The sequence below is a fragment of the Polypterus senegalus genome, chromosome 14 (assembly GCF_016835505.1).
Source record: "Polypterus senegalus isolate Bchr_013 chromosome 14, ASM1683550v1, whole genome shotgun sequence".
NCBI classification, from domain to species: Eukaryota; Metazoa; Chordata; class Cladistia; order Polypteriformes; family Polypteridae; genus Polypterus; species Polypterus senegalus.
Window position 1 is genome coordinate 126,961,896 of NC_053167.1, and position 20,915 is coordinate 126,982,810.

A 20,915-nucleotide genomic window follows, 5' to 3' on the forward strand; every position below is an offset into this window, starting at 1 on the left:
CCACTGTCCCTCAACTCGTTTCTGGAGGATGGAAGGCCATCTTGAGACCTTAGGCCTGCAGAGCTTACATTGACTCATTTATCTGTTTGCACTCACACTCGTACTTCTGTTTGATTGTTACATTTCTTTAATTAACAACAAGACTCAAAATACAAAATAAAAGAAAAAATTGGGCATAGAACTTCATAAAGGACTGACTCAACAGACCAAACCTCATCACCACAGGCAGCCTAGCCCCAAACTCAGCTGCTCTGCCGAGGTCCAGAATGGGAAAAAGACTTTTAATTAACAAAATGTTACCAAAATGCAGAGTGCAAAACTGTAAAACCTCTGGTCTGAATACAAAACAAAATACAGATCCAAATATTTTAACAAAAAACAATTACAAAGTATAAGCCAGAAAAGCAAGGAAAGAACAAAAAGGAGCAAAACCAATTTTTATTTTCTTCCATTTTTTAGTAATGGAAAAACCTAAAAGCAAATAAGTGTAAAACACAAAAGACAATGCAGGGTCAAATGCTGAAAATTCAAACATCCATCCATTATCCAACCCGCTATATCCTAACTACAGGGTCACAGTGGTCTGCTGGAGCCAATCCCAGCCAACACTGGGCACAAGGCAGGAAACAAACCCAGGGCAAGGCGCGCACACACACACACCAAGCACACACTAGGAACAATTTAGAATCCCCAAACCACCTAACCTGCATGTCTTTGGACTGTGGGAGGAAACCCACACAGACACAGGGAGAACATGGAAACTCCACGCAGGAAGCGAACCAGGGTCTCCTAACTGCGAGGCAGCAGTACTACCCACTGCGCACCATGCCGCCCAAAATCCAAACAAGAATCACAAAATACATAAAAACAAAAACAGGAAAGCTATGCGCATGCTGCTATATTTTTATTTAAAAACTGTTATTCAAATGAAATTTTCAAAATGAATTTTGAAATTGATCTCCATCCACTTTAATGTTTTCACATCATCTACACTAAAATGACTCCAAACGCTTCTGATGTAGCCGTTTGTCTACACTGGGCACACACGCATTGGCGGAAAAATCCTTGAAGAGAGAACTAATGGCTAATGGCTGCATTTTTAATTGAAACGTAGACATGTGAACGTGGCCTGAGTCACAACTGCAATGCTGAAGCTGTTGATCCCTCCCAAGCTTCAGCTTAAATACTTCTGAGGCTGGCCAGTACCCCAGCTGCCTATTTTGGGGGCCCCACCTCATTAGGTTCCACATACATTAGGCAGGACAGAACACATGGAGCACTAAGACATAATACAAAATTGAAAAATAATGAATAAACTACACCATAATAAATAAATAAATAAAATGCATAGAAAGTATAAAAGAATGTGAAATATAATGTTTAAACAACAAAAAGATTAAATAAACAAGGCATAAATATGAACCAGGCAACAACTCTGGCTGTACAACGACAGGGACCTTGTGACTACCTCAGGACATTATTGCATACTGTTTCAGGGCACCATCTTTGCTGTCTTTTCAATGCAGCTATCATCAGGTGCATTCATTTTACTTCTCACATTTCAATTGTTATTTCATTATGGATTTAGATGAACCTCCCAGAATTTCATCTTTGAGTACTGTACAAGTTTTTAAATTGACCTCTTGTTTTATTCTAGTTATAGAGTCCTTAACTTATTTGTACTCCAAATCGGTCGGAAAATCGAGAGTACACTTTATGAGAAGGATTTAGGAGTCATGGTGGACTCTAAGCTATCGACTTCCCGACAGTGTTCAGAAGTCATTAAGAAGGCTAAAAGAATGCCAGGTTATATAGCGCCTTGATTTGTGGAGTACAAGTCACAGGAGGTTCTGCTCAACCTTTATAACACACTGATGAGGCCTCATCTGGAGTACTGTGTGCAGTTTTGGTCTCCAGGCTACAAAAAGGACAGAGCAGCACTAGAGAAGGTCCTGAGAAGAGCAACTAGCCTGAGTCCAGGGCTACAGGGGTTGAATTATGAGGAAAGATTAAAAGAGCTGAGCCTTTACAGTTTAAGCAAAAGAAGATTAAGAAGAGACATGATTGAAGTGTTTAAAATTATGAAGTGAATTAGTACAGTGGATCGAGACTTGTATTTTAAAATGAGTTCATCAAGAACACGGGGACACAGTTGGAAACTTGTTAAGGGTAAATTTCACACAAACATTAGGACGTTTTTCTTTACACAAAAAACGATAGACACTTGGAATAAGCTACCAAGTAGTGTGGTAGACAGTAAGACGTTAGGGACTTTCAAAACTCGACTTGATGTTTTTTGGAAGAAATAAGTAGATAGGACTGGTGAGCTTTGTTGGGCTGAATGGCCTGTTCTCTTCTAGATTGTTCTAATGTTCTAACTCGTTTATGATTTAATAAGATAAAGATCACCTAAAAACAAGACAATTATCCCCTGATTACTTGGCTCACAACAGAAATCAAGAGTTGGCACAAAGCTGTGTTTATCATGCAAGAATATGAAAAAGTAGATTTAACTGACGAAATTCAGCAAAATGTTTCTTGCAGCAAATTTGATCTTGTTTGCTGAACTTTTACCCTGAAATTTAGCTGTACAGCTAACTTAGGCAAACATTTTTCCCAGCGGCCCATGATGCTTTGCAACCCCAGTATGAACTACCTGTAGTAGCCATGTTGGATGGGGATGTCATTCCCCAATCTGATCTATTTGTACGATTTGCATACCGTAAGCATACTCCACCTCACACTTTACGATGCTGCCCAACCTGCTTCGCAAATCCATAAATAATGTAATGGTGTATATATATACGTGTGATGTCATCACCAGATCTGTACTCCAGCAAGAAAGATTGCAGTTTTTTCATTTGAGGGTTACATTACCTGAATATAAAGGAGAATGTTAGGAAAATACTTTGTCATTCTACACAAATGTATCGTTTGTTGTGTGTAAGCATGTTGTGCTCCTCACTATGAGGCGCAGATTGGGTAATGACAGCGACAGTCCCTCGCTGGAGTATGTAACACTGATCCTTTGCATCACAGATTCCGTGAGTGTCGTACTGGTGAGAGCTTGGGAGACACAGAGAAATTAAGGACTCACAGTATTGCCGACTCAGAAGAGAGCCACGGTGGCCTAGTGGTTAGCACTGCTGCCTCACAGATCAGGTCATATTTTTTGGCGACAATAATCAGTCCACTATGAGAGAGAGATGCTTCCCTAGCCCTCCGGGACACTTAAAGGACCATTGCTCTATCATAATCAATTCAAAGCTAGGTCAGCTTCTCCATCCTCTTTGACTTTCAATGCTTCCACATTTTCCCAAACTTGATTAAACGCAAACTCTGCAGGATTCTCTTATCACTATGAAGCATGTAACAGCTAAACTCATGTCAATATCATTACAACTTTGAAAATTGGGTTTTGTTCAGCTCATCCCTTTCTCTGTATGATTTTCTATGATTTTAACTGTAAAGCATAAAGGACCATGTGAACAAAAGAGCAAAATCTTTAGTCTGTTTTCCACACTTGTAAGGTGCTACTTAAAATAAAGAGTGATGAACTGATGGACTGACTGATTTTTGTCATTTGTTGATTGATCGCTTAAGTGGATACTAATAATTAATAGTAATTCTATAGCGCTTTTTCATACTGCTCAAAGTGTTTTATGTAGTGAGTGGGGAGCCACTTTAACCAACACTAATGTGTAGTATCCACCTGGATGATGCGACGGCAGCCATCTTTGCGCCAGCACGCTAACCAGACAATAGCCGTTAGGTGGTGAAGGGTTGAGAGAAACAGCCAGTAAGAGACAGGGAATGATCAGGGGGTAAAGAATGAGGGAAACACATTGGTGTAGTGGTTGATGGGGCCTGTTCTCATGGCACCACCAAGAAGAAGGTCTTAGGAGGTTCCTTGACAGCTTTATAATTCGACTCCAAGTCTTCTTTGCAGGGTGGGTCCCCACGATCCCCAAAACCTTGTAATGAAGTAAGCAGGTTCAGAAAATGGTTGGATTAAAAGATTTTTTGAATGCCTGATTAAGGTAAATAAACAGAGTTAAAACTGTGTTAATAACTCAGGTTTGCAAATTAGCCTTTTCAGGAGACGTCAGCCATGACAAACTTTAGTCTATAAACACAGGTCTCTGTCTCTGTGTCAGCTTTGCACATGGAGACTCTTCAATTTCTTGCTGCTAAGCTCTGTCAGGTGTCATAATGATTGTGAACGAACAGTCTTTTTCATGTTCATCCACAAATTCCCCATTAGACTGATCTGTATTTTGACTCATCCACCGCAGGACATTCATATTTCTGTTTTTAAGTCATTTCTGCGTAGCTTTGTTTTGAGGCTTGGAGTTTTTGTCTTATGTCACACACGTGCAATTAGGAGGCAGTTAAAGGGCTTAAGTAACGGTAATATACTACGCCAGACCAGGGGGTGGCGGAGTGTGCTGATTGTCCCTCTCAGTCTCTTGCAGACCATTCCTGGGAAATTCCATCCAGTTTCGGCGCCACTGATGACATCACCTCCGGCCCCGAAGATGTCACATCCGGTTCCGGCACCACTGATGATGTAACTTCCGGTCCCAAACATGTCACTTCCGGTTCTGGCATGGATGACCTCACTTCCTGTTCCAGCCCTTAAAACCGCCATCTTACCTCCACTTAATCAGTTCTGTTTTGGACTCTGTCTTATAAACAACTCTTTGTGTAAACAACCTTTGTGACGGTCTGTAGTTTTTTTGTTACACTTAGTAGAAAACAAATCTCCACTCGAGGTGCAGGTTTATTGCAGACTCCATCAGGTTTTTCCACCCGGATTTCCCCATATTTTGTTGAATTCATTTTACCCTCACAAGCCTTCCATGGCCTGCAGCAGAGAAGTCACCAAAGAACCTGATGCTGCCACCATCATGCTTCATGGAGGGGATGGTGTGTTTTTGATAATGTGTTGTGTCAGACCATAGAACATTCGATCAATTGACCATGTGCCTTCTGGCCAACTCTAGCTAAGATGTCCTGTGTGTTTTTCCTATTATTTGCTACTTTCTTATTAAGCTGCGACAGGTGAGACACTTAGGCAATAGTTGTTTTCAGCACAGCCTCTCCATTCGTAGTCACTGTTACTTGTAACTCTCTCAGAATTCTCAGAGGTCTCTTGGTAGCCTTCCTCTCTCATCTTCTTCTTGTAGACGGCCTGCTCTAGCAGATTTACACCTTTGCCAGACTCTTTCCATTTCTTCTTGGCTGATTTAACTGAATATTCAGTGACTTTGATATTTTCTTGTCTCTATCCCCTGACTTGCACTATTCACTCACATTTTCAAGGAACTGTTTGAAGTGTTCTTTTCTTGCCATTGTTTCTTTGACCACAACTTTGGTTTTGTGCTTTTGGCTTTGATTATCAGCCCTGCCTGTCTCTCTAGTTATCCTGCTCTATCGAGTTTGCATGCTGCTGTAAGTTTTGTTTAATCTCACAATCTTTTCTCACTCCAGTTGACTTCTGTCTGCTATGTGCCTTCTGGTAAACTCTAGCCCAGATGCCATTTGCGTTTATTTTTAACAGTGGCTTTCTCTTTGTCACCCTCCCAAAAAGCTCTGAGTGGTGAAGGCCCCGGGCAACAGTTGTTATTTGCACAGTCCCTCCAGATTCATCCACTGTAGCTTCTCAGTAATTTATGAATGTCTTCTCTCCCTCACCTTCTTCTTGCACAGTCATTTTTGTGCTCTAGCAGACTTCCACCTGTGCCATACTCTTTCCATTTCTTCATGACTGACATTCAGTCACTTGGATAGTTTCCTGTCATCATCCCCTGACTTGACCTTTTCAAACCCGTTTTCACGGAGTTCCTTGGAGTGTTCTTTGGTCTTCATTATGTAAGTCAGTCCACCATACTGACTCACCACAAGATGGCCCTTCTGCATTCCAGTACATTGATATGTCAATCAACTGGAAACCCAGACTGGTAACGTTCATTGAACTAATTCTGGAACTTCTGAAACCAGCGGGCTGCACCAGTAAGAATTTAAAGTTGTCACATTAAAGGCGGTGAATACTTATGAGATCAATTACTTCATCTATTATATTTGTAATTCATTCAGACCACCTTGCAGAGATCTGTTTTTACTTTGACGTTAAAGAGTCTTCTTTTGGTACTTCAAAGCCAAAAGAAATCCATTGTGATTCAAATTGGTGTAACAATAAAATGTGAAAATATCCCAGGTGGTGAATACTTTTTATTGGCTCTGTGTATGACATAATGTTTAATAGATTGATTGCTATAATTAAATAGAGTTATATCACTTATATAAATGTGTGGCAGCAATGTGATTATCTAAATTTGCTTTCATAATGTCTTTAGAAGGTGCAATAGAAAATAATTATTGAGTGATCCTTATAGTTATATAATTGTAAGATGTAATACTAGTTTTTAAAGTTCTTAAAACTTTTACAAAGGTGTTATTTGACCAACTGACTGAAAAGCTTACATTAACCTTTACAGCTGAGAGATTTCTGGTGAGAGGCCTTAAGCCTGAAAGTCATGCTGAACAGAAGTGGAGTGCATTCTGGGAAAACCATAAAGCAAAGTAAGATTCAGAGTATTTTACAAGGTTAAAAAAGTGAAACAGTACCTCACAATGTTTTGCACAGCCAGCCAGTTTGCATCATTGAGTAGCTTTTGATTCCCGTGGGACTGAACCTTGACCTTGTATGATAATGATTTAGGAATATTCTGTGTCCACCCTGGTAGCAAAAAGAAAACCAGGTGTGTGCACCCACATGGGCACATGGGGTAGAGGACCATGACTACCTTTTCTTTGAGTATATTCAAGAAGAGTTCTCTCTCAGATCAGTTGGTGTTTGTTGTAAAAATGGAGGTTTTCATTCAATTGCTGACAGAGACGCTTGTAAGGAACCCTCCTCTATCTGCTAACAACTGAAAACAGACACTTGAAGAGGAGCCTTAGATACTTTGATGGAGGTTGCTGTCTGAAGCTGTTTAGCCGATGGACACTTGGAAAAGAGCTCTCTCTCCCTCTGTCAAGAAATCTTTGTGTTTTCATTTTTTTGATTAAAGATATAAAACTGGGGCGGCAGAGTGGCGCAGTGGGTAGCGCTGCTGCCTCGCAGTTAGCAGACCCGTGTTTGCTTCTCCCCGTGGTCTGCGTCGGTTTCCTTTAGGATGCTCCGGTTTCCTCTCATAGTCCAAAGACATGCAGGTTAGGTGCATTGACGTTCCTAAATTGTCCCTAGTGTGTGCTTGATGTGTGGGTGTGTGTGCCCTGCGGTGGGCTGGCGCCCTGCCCAGGGATTTGTTTCCTGCCTTGCGCCCTGTGTTGGCTGGGATTGGCTCCAGCAGACCCCCGTGATCCTGTAGTTAGGATATAGCGGGTTGGATAATGGATGGATAGATGGAAGATAAAAAACTTACACCGAAAGTAAAGAAGCCATTTGTGACTGAATGAAAATTGCATGGACCCACCAGGTTGTATAATTCTTTGTATTGCTTATATTTTCTGCTATTGGTTATCATGCAAATAAATATGACTTTTAAGAAAGTCTCTCATTGACTGCTACTAGATTTGAGGTGCGCTGGATTGATCATTTCTTGTCGAGCTGTGGTCCCTTAAGGCCACAGGGGATGCTCTTGTGAAGTCCCCTATTGTTGAGATGAAGTAAAGCAGTGAATGTAAGACAGCCCCAGTCAGTGAGAGGCCTGCCATTAGAGGTCCCAAGTGTTGGATACGAAGGGTACGATATGGACATTGAGACAGATAAGAGCTTACAGGTAAGAGTTTTAACATTTTTTCCAATCCCAAAATAAAAAGAGTTCAAGCTGTTAGTAGGTACAGTACCTTTCATGTACGGTGCCTCTAATAACACGATAAAACATCCGATTTATCGGTAATTCTGCAAAGGGGCAGCACAGGGGTTTGAGTCCTCAATTCTAATCCTAGTCTGGTTCTCCTCTCACATCCCAAGCTCCTATACAGTGTCATTCAAGCCAAACTCTTATTAAGGCTGAGTTTGTAGTTTCTTTTGGCATACACAGGATCTTGATTCACCATTGTAATAAATGGGCTGCGTACGGATTGTGTCTTTTGATGGGTTGATTGACTGTCAGGGGTAATTCTTCAAGACAAGGGGGGGACCGGATCTCCAAAACACTAAGAAAGGCAAGACTGGGCCACGAGAAAAGAAAAAAAGAAGAAAGCACTGCATTAAGGAAGCACAAAGGACCTGACAGTAGTATCTTAACATTAAATCATACAAGAGAAAGGAATAAGTTACAAAACCTAGAACTAAACATATAGTATAGTCAGTCATTTTTTTCTAACCCGCTTAGTCCTAAACAGGGCTGCAGAGGATTCTGGAGCCAATCCCAGCTAGCACAGAGCACAAGGCAGGAACAAATCCTAGACAGAGTGCCAGTCCATAGCAGGACAAACACACAAACACCCTCCCAAACCACATAGTAGGACCAATTTAGCATCACCAATCCACCTAACCTGCATGTCTTTGGATGGTGGGAGGAAATCAGAAACATGGGGAGAACATACAAACTCCATGCACAGAAGACCCAGGACGCAAATGCCACTTACTGTGAGGCAGCAGGGTTACCACTGTGCCACCATGCCGCCCGAACAGTATAGTGCCTTTCATAAATAGCACTAGCAGTACTGTACACAACTCCAACAAAATCACTATCTTATAATCTGGCAGGAATAAAACCAAATCTAAAGATGGGTACGTCCCCAAGTTATGTTGCAGTGACCTGAGAGAAGTCCTGGGCAATTTTTGAAGTTGCAATAGTTAGGGAAAACCATCCATCCATCTATTATCCAACCCGCTATATCCCAACCACAGGGTCACGAGGGTCTGCTGGAGCAAATCCCAGGGCGCAAGGCAGGAAACAAACCCCGGGCAGGGCGCCAGCCCACCACGCACACACACACCAGGGACAATTTAGAATTGCCAATGCCCCTGACCTGCATGTCTTTGGACTGTGGGAGGAAACCCACGCAGACACGGGGAGAACATGCAGACTCCACACAGGGAGGACCCGGGAAGCGAACCTACAGCTCTCCTAACTGCAAAGAAGCAGCACTACCACTGTGCCGCCCTGTTATGAATATATTTAGCCAAAATGGCTGATAAAACCCTTACAAAAATAAAATTCATTTAAAATTTGTTGCTTAAAAATGTTTTGCTTTTAACATGAATATACTTTTAAATATGTTCCGATATACTTTAAGGATAATTTGCAGTATACTGAAATGTATTGTGAAAATTGTACATTATTTCTGTTTTGTGTATTGCAATTTATTTTACAATATATTTATTTTTCAATATATTTTAAAATAGTAGAATAAACATACTATACAATATATTTTTGGAGAATATAAATATTTCAGTATATTTTAATATACATGTCTTTTTCGCATATTAATGTTCCACTAATAGAAGTGCTCTCATATTCCACATGTATTTGAACATAGGAAAGGTCCAATCTAAATATAAAGTATCATTACTGTTATTAGTTAAAATTGTTTGCCTGACAGTTGATTTATTCATCTCGAGGAACTGTTATTGCAGACATACAGTATACTTGTAACAAATTGTTAGCACTGTAAGTTTTTTAAACATCCATCTATCCATCCATTATCCAACCCGCTACATCCTAACACAGGGTCATGGGGGTCTGCTGGAGCCAATCCCAGCCAGCACAGGGCGCAAGGCAAGAAACAAACCCCTGGCAGGGCGCCTGCCCACCACAGACATTTTTAAACAATTCTTCTTAATATGTCAATCACCACCAGACTTACAGCACATTTCAGCTTGAACTGCATCACACCCTACATGGGCTGACGCCAATAATTTGGGTTACTGGGAAGCCCATGTTTAATTTTCTCCAGGTAAAAACAAAAGCCATAAATAATCTGCCAGAAACTGACAGCCAAAGAAATCTTATACACAGTGTATTTATAATTATGCTTGTTAGAATATCCTTCTATATAAAAGCGGTCAGGATTGTCCTTCTGTCCCGTGAGTGCTACACAGGCGCGGAGTTTCACGCACGCCCCGTCCATTTTGCAATGCACGATGGGATTTGTAGTTTCGTTTTTTCCAGGTAAAAGATGATTTTCTACTCCAGACTGTGCGATATCTTCTTCTTCTTTCTTATTATATAAAAGCGGTCGGGATTGTCCTTCCGTCCCGTGAGTGGAAAGCGAGCGTATTCTGCTTATCACAGACTTACTACTTGCAGCTTGCAGTACGGCGACATGATGTGAGCAGAGTTCTGGTGCTCCCATCGTTCCCTTGCTTTTGTGCGCGATGCGCTGGAAAAATAGACAAAATTAGGTCTCTGGAAATAATTAATGTTGATGGAGTACAAATGCCTCACCGCGTAGTAAATATCAGGGGGGTTCAAAAGGGTGACCTCAATATAGAAAAAAGTTAAAGTTTCATCACAAAAATAACAGAAACTACGAGTATTAAAGTAATACCGCTCAAATGCAATATAACCAAATTAATGAGTTTGTATAAAATACCAAATTGATCTACATATTGAATTGCCTTAAGAAGTGGTCAACTTAAAAGTCGGTCGCTTTAAAAGGCGGGTCAGCCTAGTATTATGTAAAAGGTGTGTTTGATTATCAAATGTAATCTTAAAATATATATTTGAACTACACGTATTTTATATTATATTACAAGGTATGTCCACATATTTTTCGGGGATATTGCATTATGTTTAATTTTCGTTTTACTTACTCAGACTTAGTTCCTTCTGTACTGGGTGGCACGCTGGGCACCAAGTGATGACCATCAAGCTTGGTCAGCAGCAATGGCCTCGATTTCGTCCCATGCAAGATGATTACACAAAGGTCTTCGAGAAAGGTGCCAGGCTTACCTCAGTCAGCCTTGTTTCTGTTTCCAATGCACTGCTGTCCACTGGATGGCGACTTTTGAGTTAAATTACAGTTTTCTCCCACAGTCCAAAGACCTACAGGTTATGTGAACTGGTGACGAGTGTGTGTTTAGTGTGCAGGTGTGTGTTTGCCCTGCCATGGACTGGCAACCTGTCCAGGGTTTTTTCTTGCCTTGTGCCCTTTAGTAGCAGGGATGGGCTCCAATCCCCCCGACCGTGACCCTGGTATGGATTAAGCAGGTTAGGAAATGACATGCCAAGTGAAATTACAAGAGTGTTCAGTCAGGCATCGTCGTCTATGGTGCCTCTGCCTGTGTGTTTACAGCGAGCATTTGAGAAAGTCACACGATCTGGAGATCCAATTTAATTCAAAATAACACAACTATGCTATCATAAATAATGGGGTCTTTCAGAATGAAAATATCAGTAAAGCAGGCAAAACTGTAATACACATGACCAAAAAGATCATTGAGCCAATCTTAATTTGATATAGCGTCTTTTACCATGCAGAGATACAATTATATAGGGTGGTCCAGATCTAATTATGCCATTTTCATTACGCTATAACTTATTAAGATTACTACATAGAAAATCACCCGAAAAAATCCCGGACCATCGAGAACTGTGCGAACTCACGACATGAAGAATTATATTTGCGCCGAACTGGAATCATGTCCACATAAATCAAAGTCATCCAGACGATCTGGATCTGCATAATTAGATCTGGACCACCCTGTAATAATACTTGCATTGACATGGTCTTTTTTTAACCTACTCAAAGTACTTTATATAGATGTCGGGGAGCCACTGTCCATGTGTAGCACCCCCCTGGATGATAAGATGGCAGCTATTTACACGCCAGTAAGCACACCACACTAAGGTGGTCAAGCGGTGAGAGAGATAGCTGATTAGAGGCAGGGGTTGATTGGGTGGGGGGCAGAATGACCAGGCCATGGAGGGCAATTTAGCCTGGACATCGGGATACACCCTGCTCTTTACAAAGGATGCACAGAGATCATTTATGACTGCAGAGAGTCTCATGTTTCATTCGAAGGTTGGCGCAATTTTTACAGGATGGTGCCCCCCATCACTGCACTGGGGAACTGGGATCCACATTCAGACCACAGGGTAAGCGCCCCCTGCTGGCCTCACCAGCACCTCAGCCTTTTCCTAGATGGTTTCCCATCCAAGTATTAGCCGGACCCAAACATGCTTAGTTTCAGGTGGACGACTTGTACTGAAGTGCAGGCAGTTTATGGCTGCAGCGTACGTAGCAAAGAAGGGAAGACAATGATACAAAACAGCCTAAGAAAATAAGTTAATAACAAGATAAATATAAATAAATAAATTGCTTTCCATACTGGGCACCATTTTAACAAAGCAAATGATAATTATGTGTAAAGTAGCACAGGCTAGTAGAAAAGTCAGTCAGTCAGTCAGTCTCTTTTCTATCTAACATGTGCACCATCACAGCGAGGTAAACTACAAGAAGTTGAAAGTTCTTCTGATAGATCACAATACATAGAGCAGAGAATGGAATCCTTTTATCCTCCAAAAGTAAACCAATCTCAACCTATCCATGTTAGTCCAGTAGAAGATTGTATTATGGCTACAAAGAAATTCAATAAAGAACGCGACCTTCTGGGATTCCATCAATCACCAGTATGGCCGCTCCACCCTTTCCATAAACACTTCTGGAGACTCTTCTCTCTTGATGTGAACTGAAGCAATGACATCAAGAGCTAAGATTTAAAAAGAGGACCCAGGTGGCCTTCAGCTGCTCCCATTTCTAGAAAGATCTACAAAAATGCAACTTTTTGAAAAGCCTCATGCCATGTACAGGACGTTTTGATTGCACAGATGATAAAGAAGTGTAACAGTAACACCCTCATCCTCATATGAGCTAAATTATGCTAAAATGGGACAAAAAAAATGAAAACAAGCAAACTCCTTGACCTTTTTTGGTATTAAAGAGCAGTAAAATGTACCTGGTATGAAGAGAGACAAGATCACTGTGTGCCGCCCTCCTTTCAGTGTGAAGCAGCGGATGTTTCTGAACCAGTTGCGATGGGAAGACTGCAGATGTGCCCTAGATTTTTGAACTAAGATGTGAGCTTCTTTTTTGTTTCCATTTGATGTAGCATGATGGGAAACCCCCAAAAACCAAAAGACCAATGGAAATAAAGGTCTGCTTTTTAATGTCTTCCCAGATCATTGGATAAAAGTGAAGTGACTCATGTCACCGGGGTGTGCATGTGAAAGCCTTCTGCTAATCTTGAAGATGGGTTCATAATGTTCAACGGCTTTCGAAGGATGTGTCATATGCAATTTGGGTAATTTTTCAGATTCATAAATCTTGATTGTACTAAAAAATATCTTACAAGTACCTTCAGAAAGTATTCCAAGCCCTTCACGTTCTCACATTTGGTTATGCTGCAGATTTGAACTCAATTTTTTTTACTCATCAAGCAACACTTAATACCACAGAATGACACAGCAAAATCAGGATTTTAGAGGAGAATTGTATTCAAAATAAAAATCTGAAACAGCCAATGGACACAAGGATGATCACCTTGCTTGGAGTCCACACGTCTACAGAATGTCCCACTGTTGACAATCAGAACAAAACTGAAAGAACTGCCTGCACAGCTTAGAGACAGGATTGTACTGAGGCTCAAATTTATGGGAGGCTACAAAATAATCAGCAGTATTGAAGGTTCCCATTTAATTCTTAATTCTTAAATGGAAGAAATTTGGAGCAAACCATGTTCTTCGAGGGAGGCTCTGGGAGATGCTGAGAAAATATGAGGTTCTGGATCTCCTAATAAGGACTATTCAGTCCCAGTGAGAGCTGTGTCTGCAAACGCGGAAAAACATCAACACCGCTTCCAGTGGGTGTGTGGGACTCCACCCGGGCTGAGCTTTGCCTCCAGTCTTGTCTGTGGTTTTCATGAACAGGATATCAAGGCGCAGTCAGGGAAGGGACGGAGTCCAGTTTGGTGGTCTTAAAATCGCATCACTGCTTTTTGCAGATGATGTGGTGCTTTTGGCTTCATCAGGGTGGGAATTCCAGCATGCATTGGGACAGTTTGTGTCAGTGTGTGAAGCGGCAGTTAAGAGGACTAGCACCTCCAAGTATGAGGTCATGGTCCCCAGTAGGAAAATGGTGGACTGTCCTCTCTGAGTGGGAGGTAAGCTACAGTCTCAAATGGAGGAGCACCCAAAGCAAGGGTCTCACACATAAGTCAACCTGAAATATCAGTTGCTGGGTGCTGTGGCCGCCAGTTCACAGTCTCTTGTGGCTCGAGGCGCTCACGGGTGGCATGATGGCTGGCAGGAATGAGTGGCAGGCTGGCTGTCTTCATGTGACGGGGAGCAGGGATGACAGCAACAGTCATGGTCACAGCGTAAACTTGTGTCTTTATGAGTGGCGGTCTTCATCTACACAAATGTGTTCAGATAGATAGATAGATAGATAGATAGATAGATAGATAGATAGATAGATAGATAGATACTTTATTAATCCCAAGGGGAAATTCATATACTCCAGCAGCAGCATACTGATAAAAAACAATATTAAATTAAAGAGCGATAACAATGCGGGTATAACAGACAATAACTTTTTATAATGTTAACGTTTCCCATGGGGTGGAATTGAAGAGTCGCATAGTGTGGGGAAGGAACGATCTCCTCAGTCTGTCAGTGGAGCAGGACGGTGACAGCAGTCTGTCGCTGAAGCTGCTTCTCTGTCTGGAGATGATCCTGTTCAGTGGATGAAGTGGGTTCTCTATGATTGACAGGAGCCTGCTCAGCTCCCGTCGCTGTGCCACAGATGTCAAACTGTCCAGCTCCGTGCCTACAATGGAGCCTGCCTTCCTCACCAGTTTGTCCAGGCGTGAAGCGTCCCTCTTCTTTATGCTGCCTCCCCAGCACACCACCGCGTAGAAGGGGTCGCTCGCCACAACCATCTGATAGAACATCTGCAGCATCTTATTTCAGATGTTGAAGGACGCCAGCCTTCTAAGGAAGTCTAGTCGGCTCCGTCCTCTCTTGTACAGAGCATCAGTATTGGTAGTCCAGTCCAATTTATCATCCAGCTGCACTCCCAGGTATTTATAGGTCCTCACCCTCTGCACAGTCACCTCTGATGATCACGGGGTCCATGAGGGGCCTGGGCCTCCTAAAATCCACCACCAGCTCTTTGGTTTTGCTGATGTTCAGCTGTAAGTGGTTTGAGTCGCACCATTTAACAAAGTCCTTGATTAGGTTCCTATACTCCTCCTTTTGCCCACTCCTGATGCAGCCCACGATAGCAGTGTCGTCAGCGAACTTTTGCAGGTGGCAGGACTCCGAGTTGTATTGGAAGCCCGATGTATGTTGGCTGAACAGGACCAGAGAAAGCACAGTCCCCTGCGGCGCTCCTGTGTTGCTGACCACAATGTCAGACCTGCAGTTCCCGAGACACACATACTGAAGTCTGTCTGTAAGATAGTCCACCATAAATGCTACCAGCACCACGATTAGCTGGAGATTGATCAGCTGATGCCGGTACCTCACTTTTGCTTTCGATCCCAATCTTCACACCAATTGCATAAGAATCCGAGTCCGACATGTCAGAGTCCAATTCAGCGATAATATACAAAACATCATCCACAGAGTAGTTTGTTTTGTGTATTCGCTTCGATCTTTAACCAGCTGTCAATGCCATTTTTGTCATTGTTTGCTCTTCACCACTCCATGGGAATCTCAGCCAAACCAATAAAGCTAACTTTCCTTCTAGCAAAGAGAGTCAAACTAAAATGTAATGGCGGGTTTTGTCACTGTTTGCAGTTGCTTACTGATCTCAACCCCTCATGCTGACAAAAGTTGACATCCACTTGGAAAATCATTAAACTCTAAATTTAAATGCAAAGCAAGATAAAATGGCTCATTTTAGAAATCACGACACACATTTAAAAAGTAATTCATCTTTACACTCCAGTGTCCACTTTGCTGTCTCCAGAACTGCCTAATGTAGCCCTTTTTCACACTTTTATATTTTCTACTTCCAGGAGGCACCATCAACAGGTAACTCTCTTCTGGTTATCCAAAGCACTGGTGGAATCACCAATCAACAGCTTTTGTGGCATCACTCATTGTCCAAATTCAACAAAAACAACCTTACTTGATTTTCCACAGCTTTCTGATAACTGGGATCAGCACAAGTAGCACGATTAATTGGACCCCTGGCAGCATGGTTGAGATTTAGACATCTTGGACATTGCAGTGTCAGGCCAGACGACAAATGAACCTCTTAACCTCCGTGCTATAAATGATTAGCTGTTTGGCGGAGCAGACAATTATCTATACTAATAAATGGCAAAGCCCTCACTGACTGACTGACTGACTGACTCACTCATCACTAATTCTCCAACTTCCCATGTAGGTAGAAGGCTGAAATTTGGCAGGCTCATTCCTTACAGCTTACTTACAGAAGTTAAGCAGGTTTCATTTCGAAATTCTACATGTAATGGTCATAACTGGAACCTACTTATGTACATATATACCGGCCATAGCCTGCAGCTCTGTCGCCGTGTGAGGCGGAGTTGCGATCCTCATCATCACACCTTCCACGTAATTGAGTGCCTGCCCATATAAGGCCGTCCGTCAGCGGCAATCCAATAGAAACACTCTGCCACTAAATATTCACGGGTGAAGGACTGTGCTTATGCAGATGAAGATAAGATGGTCAGGGTGGTGTTTGGCACAAACTCAGCAAAACTGCGAAAGAAACTTTTAAGTGCCGGGTCTTAGCTAACATTAAATAAAGCCATGGACATCGCACAAGATAGCGCAAGCACAGCTGAGAACCTCGATGCATGTACTCCGAGCGGCTCACGTGAACTGACTGTGAACGCAGTACGCAGACAACAAGCAAGAGCTCCAAAGAGCGCTGAACAAAAAAGCATTACACAATTGAGAAGGCAGCAAAAGAATATGAAGCGAGTGATGCATAAAGCATATTTATAAGTGCAGCTACTGCGGAAACAAAGCACACGGTGGAAAAAGTCAATGTCCAGCTAAAGAAAGACACTGTAAAACAAACCCCGTGCATGCAGTGTGTCACGTTTCAGATAAAGAGGAAGACGAGCTGTTTATTGATGCAGTAAGAAACGAATCGATGAATGAAACCTGTCATCTTTACAACGATTGACAAACACGGAATGAAACTTGAACACAACACATCCTACAAATACGAACCTGATTGAAAGAAATAATGATAATCAAATCCTTGATGACAGCAACACTCATAACAGTGACAAAACAATTATATTGACAATCATGTTACATTATTTTCAAAATGTTCCCTTTACTTTTTCATAACTTCTTTAACACACTACTTCTCCGCTGCAAAGCGCGGGTATTTTGCTATATATATATACATATATATATATATACCCCGATGTACATACTGTCAAATAAATGAACCACACGCCATGGCGCAACGCAAGAGGCTTCGCCTCTACCTCTGACGTCCGAAGTTTGTCGTGGTACATTTTCTGATGCGGCTAGACGGAAACAAGTTTGTCACACTGTCGCTAAATACTCGCAGAAAAATCCACAACCTCATAGAGACGCTGCCGACAAGTCTCTATGAGACTTGGAAAGAAGGAAAGAAAGAAAGCAAGGTAAAGAAACGGAAAGAATATCTTATTTATACACGGCACAAATATATTCACATGTACTTAACCTATATTACAACTATATACACATATAAATTAGACACCCAGACACACACAATCCCCACACATTCCCCAGTCCTTTATCTGAACTTTTGATTTGCTAGTGGGATAATAAATAGAAGGGCATAATCAAAATGTGTATTGCACCTTAAACAAAGACCATTCACTAAAGACAGGAATGAAAAATCCGTAATATCCATCCATTATCCAACCCGCTATATCCTAACTACAGGGTCACGGAGGTCTGCTGGAGCCAATCCCAGCCAACACAGGGCGCAAGGCAGGAAACAAGCCTTGGGCAGGGCGCCAGCCCATCGCAATCTCCGTAATATCTTTTTGGTTTTTCCTAGTGTGGGTGCTAGGGGTGCTGTTGCCCCCTGAAACCCACCAGACAGACGTCCAGGACACATGTTTAAAAGCACCAAGAAGAATTTTTAATGTTTTCTTCAAATAAAGTGCACAAAGTATCACACACTCCACAATTCTCCAATCACAATATAATAATCAATAATCACAATAATCCTCTACTCCCAGAAGCTTTCTCACCCAACCTCCCAACTCCGGCTCCTTTTGTTGGGTTTTCACCAGTCCTTTAAATAGTCCATGACCCGGAAGTGTTCTTTCTCGTCTTCCAGATCAAACACCACATCATCCTTCCTCTAGTAGCCCGGAAGTACTGCGGGCTTCCGTCCTCATGACTTCGAAGTACTTCCGGGTTGTCGTAACAGTAGGAATCCCCAGGTTCTTTACGAGCTCCCCCTGGTGGCACCCGCGGCACCCAACAGGGCTGAGGAAACGAACTCCATGTCCCAGGATGCCCTGAGGGAATCTGGGGAACCGTTGCCATCCAGGGGAGCAGCCACCTAGCATCCCGGGGGAGGCAGTGTCCTGAAAAGGCTGCCTTCTTCCATTCTTTTCTTTCTGGGACATCCCGGCCGGACTGAACCGCCGGCTGTCCCTCACACTAGACAACAATTAGATCAGAAAGAAATAAAATAAAGATGTTCTTTTCTCTCCTGCTTCTCGGATGTTTCTCCTGAGAAAAAATACCCCAAAATTCACACAGGTGTCTCAGCAATGGATGGGTTTAGATTTTTCAAGTAGTGTCTTCACATTTTTTTTTTTTTTTTGCACTTTGTAAGTATTTGCATTGTTTTCTCAGTAATGTATGGTGAAATGTATGGACAGTTGTTTGTGGCAATAAAACACTTTACTCTGATTAAAAAAACTGCAATTCTTGCTTTGAAATAATACCATCAGTCATTCAGATTTATATTGCTGTGTTCCGGTTATATTACACTCATTCTGGAAGAAAAGGCAAGCAGTGTGGCAGATTGGTTTAGGCTTTGGACTTCAAATCCTGAGGTTGTGAGTTCAAATCCCACTACTGACACCATGTGACCATCAGCAAGTCACTTCGCCTGCCTGGGCTCCAATTGGAAAAACAAAAGAAATGTAACTGATCTTATCTCAAGTGTTGTAAGACATCTTGGATAAAGGCATCAGAGCAATAACAGTAAAAGATATGTAGTCTTAAAACAGATTTAAACAAGACTAGTGAGGGATCTCACATGCTTTACATACCAAATTCGCAATTTTTGACTCCTTTTAATCTCAGTTGAATCTCATGTCTCATTTTTGCCTAAAACTACTTCTGCTAAGCAATTTTGGGAGAAACATCTGTGACAATTTTATTTTTAAATGAAACATGAATGAGAATCTTATAATAATCTACTCTATACTGTATATATAAAATCCTAAGCCTAAAAGTGCAATGATTTTATGTGACATTTTATATCACGCTTTAAATCGGGCTTATTTTAAAACCTACATATATATATGTTTGGTGTCATTCTTTTCAGAATTTGTCGAACGTTAATGTGATGTTGTTAGATTTTCAGATTCTTATTCCGCTTTAAATTATAAACTAAAATATCAAGAAAGTTGTGGGTTTTGTCAGTTAAAACGAATGGATCATTTATTTAGTCTCTTATAAATACTCATCGAGCATACTGGACCTCAGTTTAACAGGAATACTCCAATCGGTAAGAGAGTAAATATTTTATTCTCATTTTATGATTTTTACTATTTACTATTTTAAATAATAATTCATTTTTCTTTTACATATTTATAGAATTTTGTGATTTTTACTCCAATAAATATTTTGTTTTCTTTTGTACATTTACAGATTTTACTAATATTCTGGCCGCAACTGGGGTTTGGGCGCCAAAGAAAGATTTCATGTTAGACCTCTTTGGAAAGTGTCTGGCAGATAAGCAGAGAGAAGGCTCCATTTACAGTGGTGTGAAAAACTATTTGCCCCCTTCCTGATTTCTTATTCTTTTGCATGTTTGTCACACAAAATGTTTCTGATCATCAAACACATTTAACCATTAGTCAAATATAACACAAGTAAACACAAAATGCAGTTTTTAAATGATGGTTTTATTATTTAGGGAGAAAAAAAATCAAAACCTACATGGCCCTGTGTGGAAAAGTAATTGCCCCCTTGTTCAAAAATAACCTAACTGTGGTGTATCACACCTGAGTTCAATTTGCCTGATTACTGCCACACCTGTTTCAATCAAGAAATCACTTCAATAGGAGCTGCCTGACACAGAGAAGTCGACCAAAAGCACCTCAAAAGCTAGACATCATGCCAAGATCAAAATGAAATTCAGGAACAAATGAGAACAGAAGTCATTGAGATCTATCAGTCTGGTAAAGGTTATAAAGCCATTTCTAAAGCTTTGGGACTCCAGCGAACCACAGTGAGAGCCATTATCCACAAATGGCAAAAACATGGAACAGTGGTGAACCTTCCCAGGAGTGGCCGGCCGACCAAAATTACCCCAAGAGCGCAGAGACGACTCATCCGAGAGGTCACAAAAGACGCCAGGACAACGTCTAAAGAACTGCAGGCCTCACTTGCCTCAATTAAGGTCAGTGTTCACGACTCCACCATAAGAGAGAGACTGGGCAAAACGGCCTGCATGGCAGATTTCCAAGACGCAAACCACTGTTAAGCAAAAAGAACATTAGGGCTCGTCTCAATTTTGCTAAGAAACATTTCAATGATTGCCAAGACTTTTGGGAAAATACCTTGTGGACTGATGAGACAAAATTGAACTTTTGGAAGGCAAATGTCCCGTTACATCTGGCGTAAAAGGAACACAGCATTTCAGAAAAAGAACCAACAGTAAAATATGGTGGTGGTAGTGTGATGGTCTGGGGTTGTTTTGCTGCTTCAGGACCTGGAAGG

At 41.5% G+C, this 20,915-nt stretch overlaps 1 protein-coding gene across 3 annotated transcripts in view; it reads right to left on the reverse strand.

The window, feature by feature from the left end:
- The window catches only part of il23r (interleukin 23 receptor), a 155,115-nt gene that overhangs the window by 132,633 nt on the left and 1,567 nt on the right, over positions 1-20,915 (reverse strand). For 2 of the 3 annotated variants that reach the window (XM_039735810.1, XM_039735808.1), the window contains exon 1: positions 12,920-12,995. The exons of the other annotated variant lie outside the window; for it this stretch is intronic. The gene's annotated coding sequence lies outside the window, so the exon portion shown is untranslated. Of the gene's footprint in view, positions 1-12,919; positions 12,996-20,915 lie in introns of those variants that run through there. 3 annotated transcript variants of the gene reach the window in all.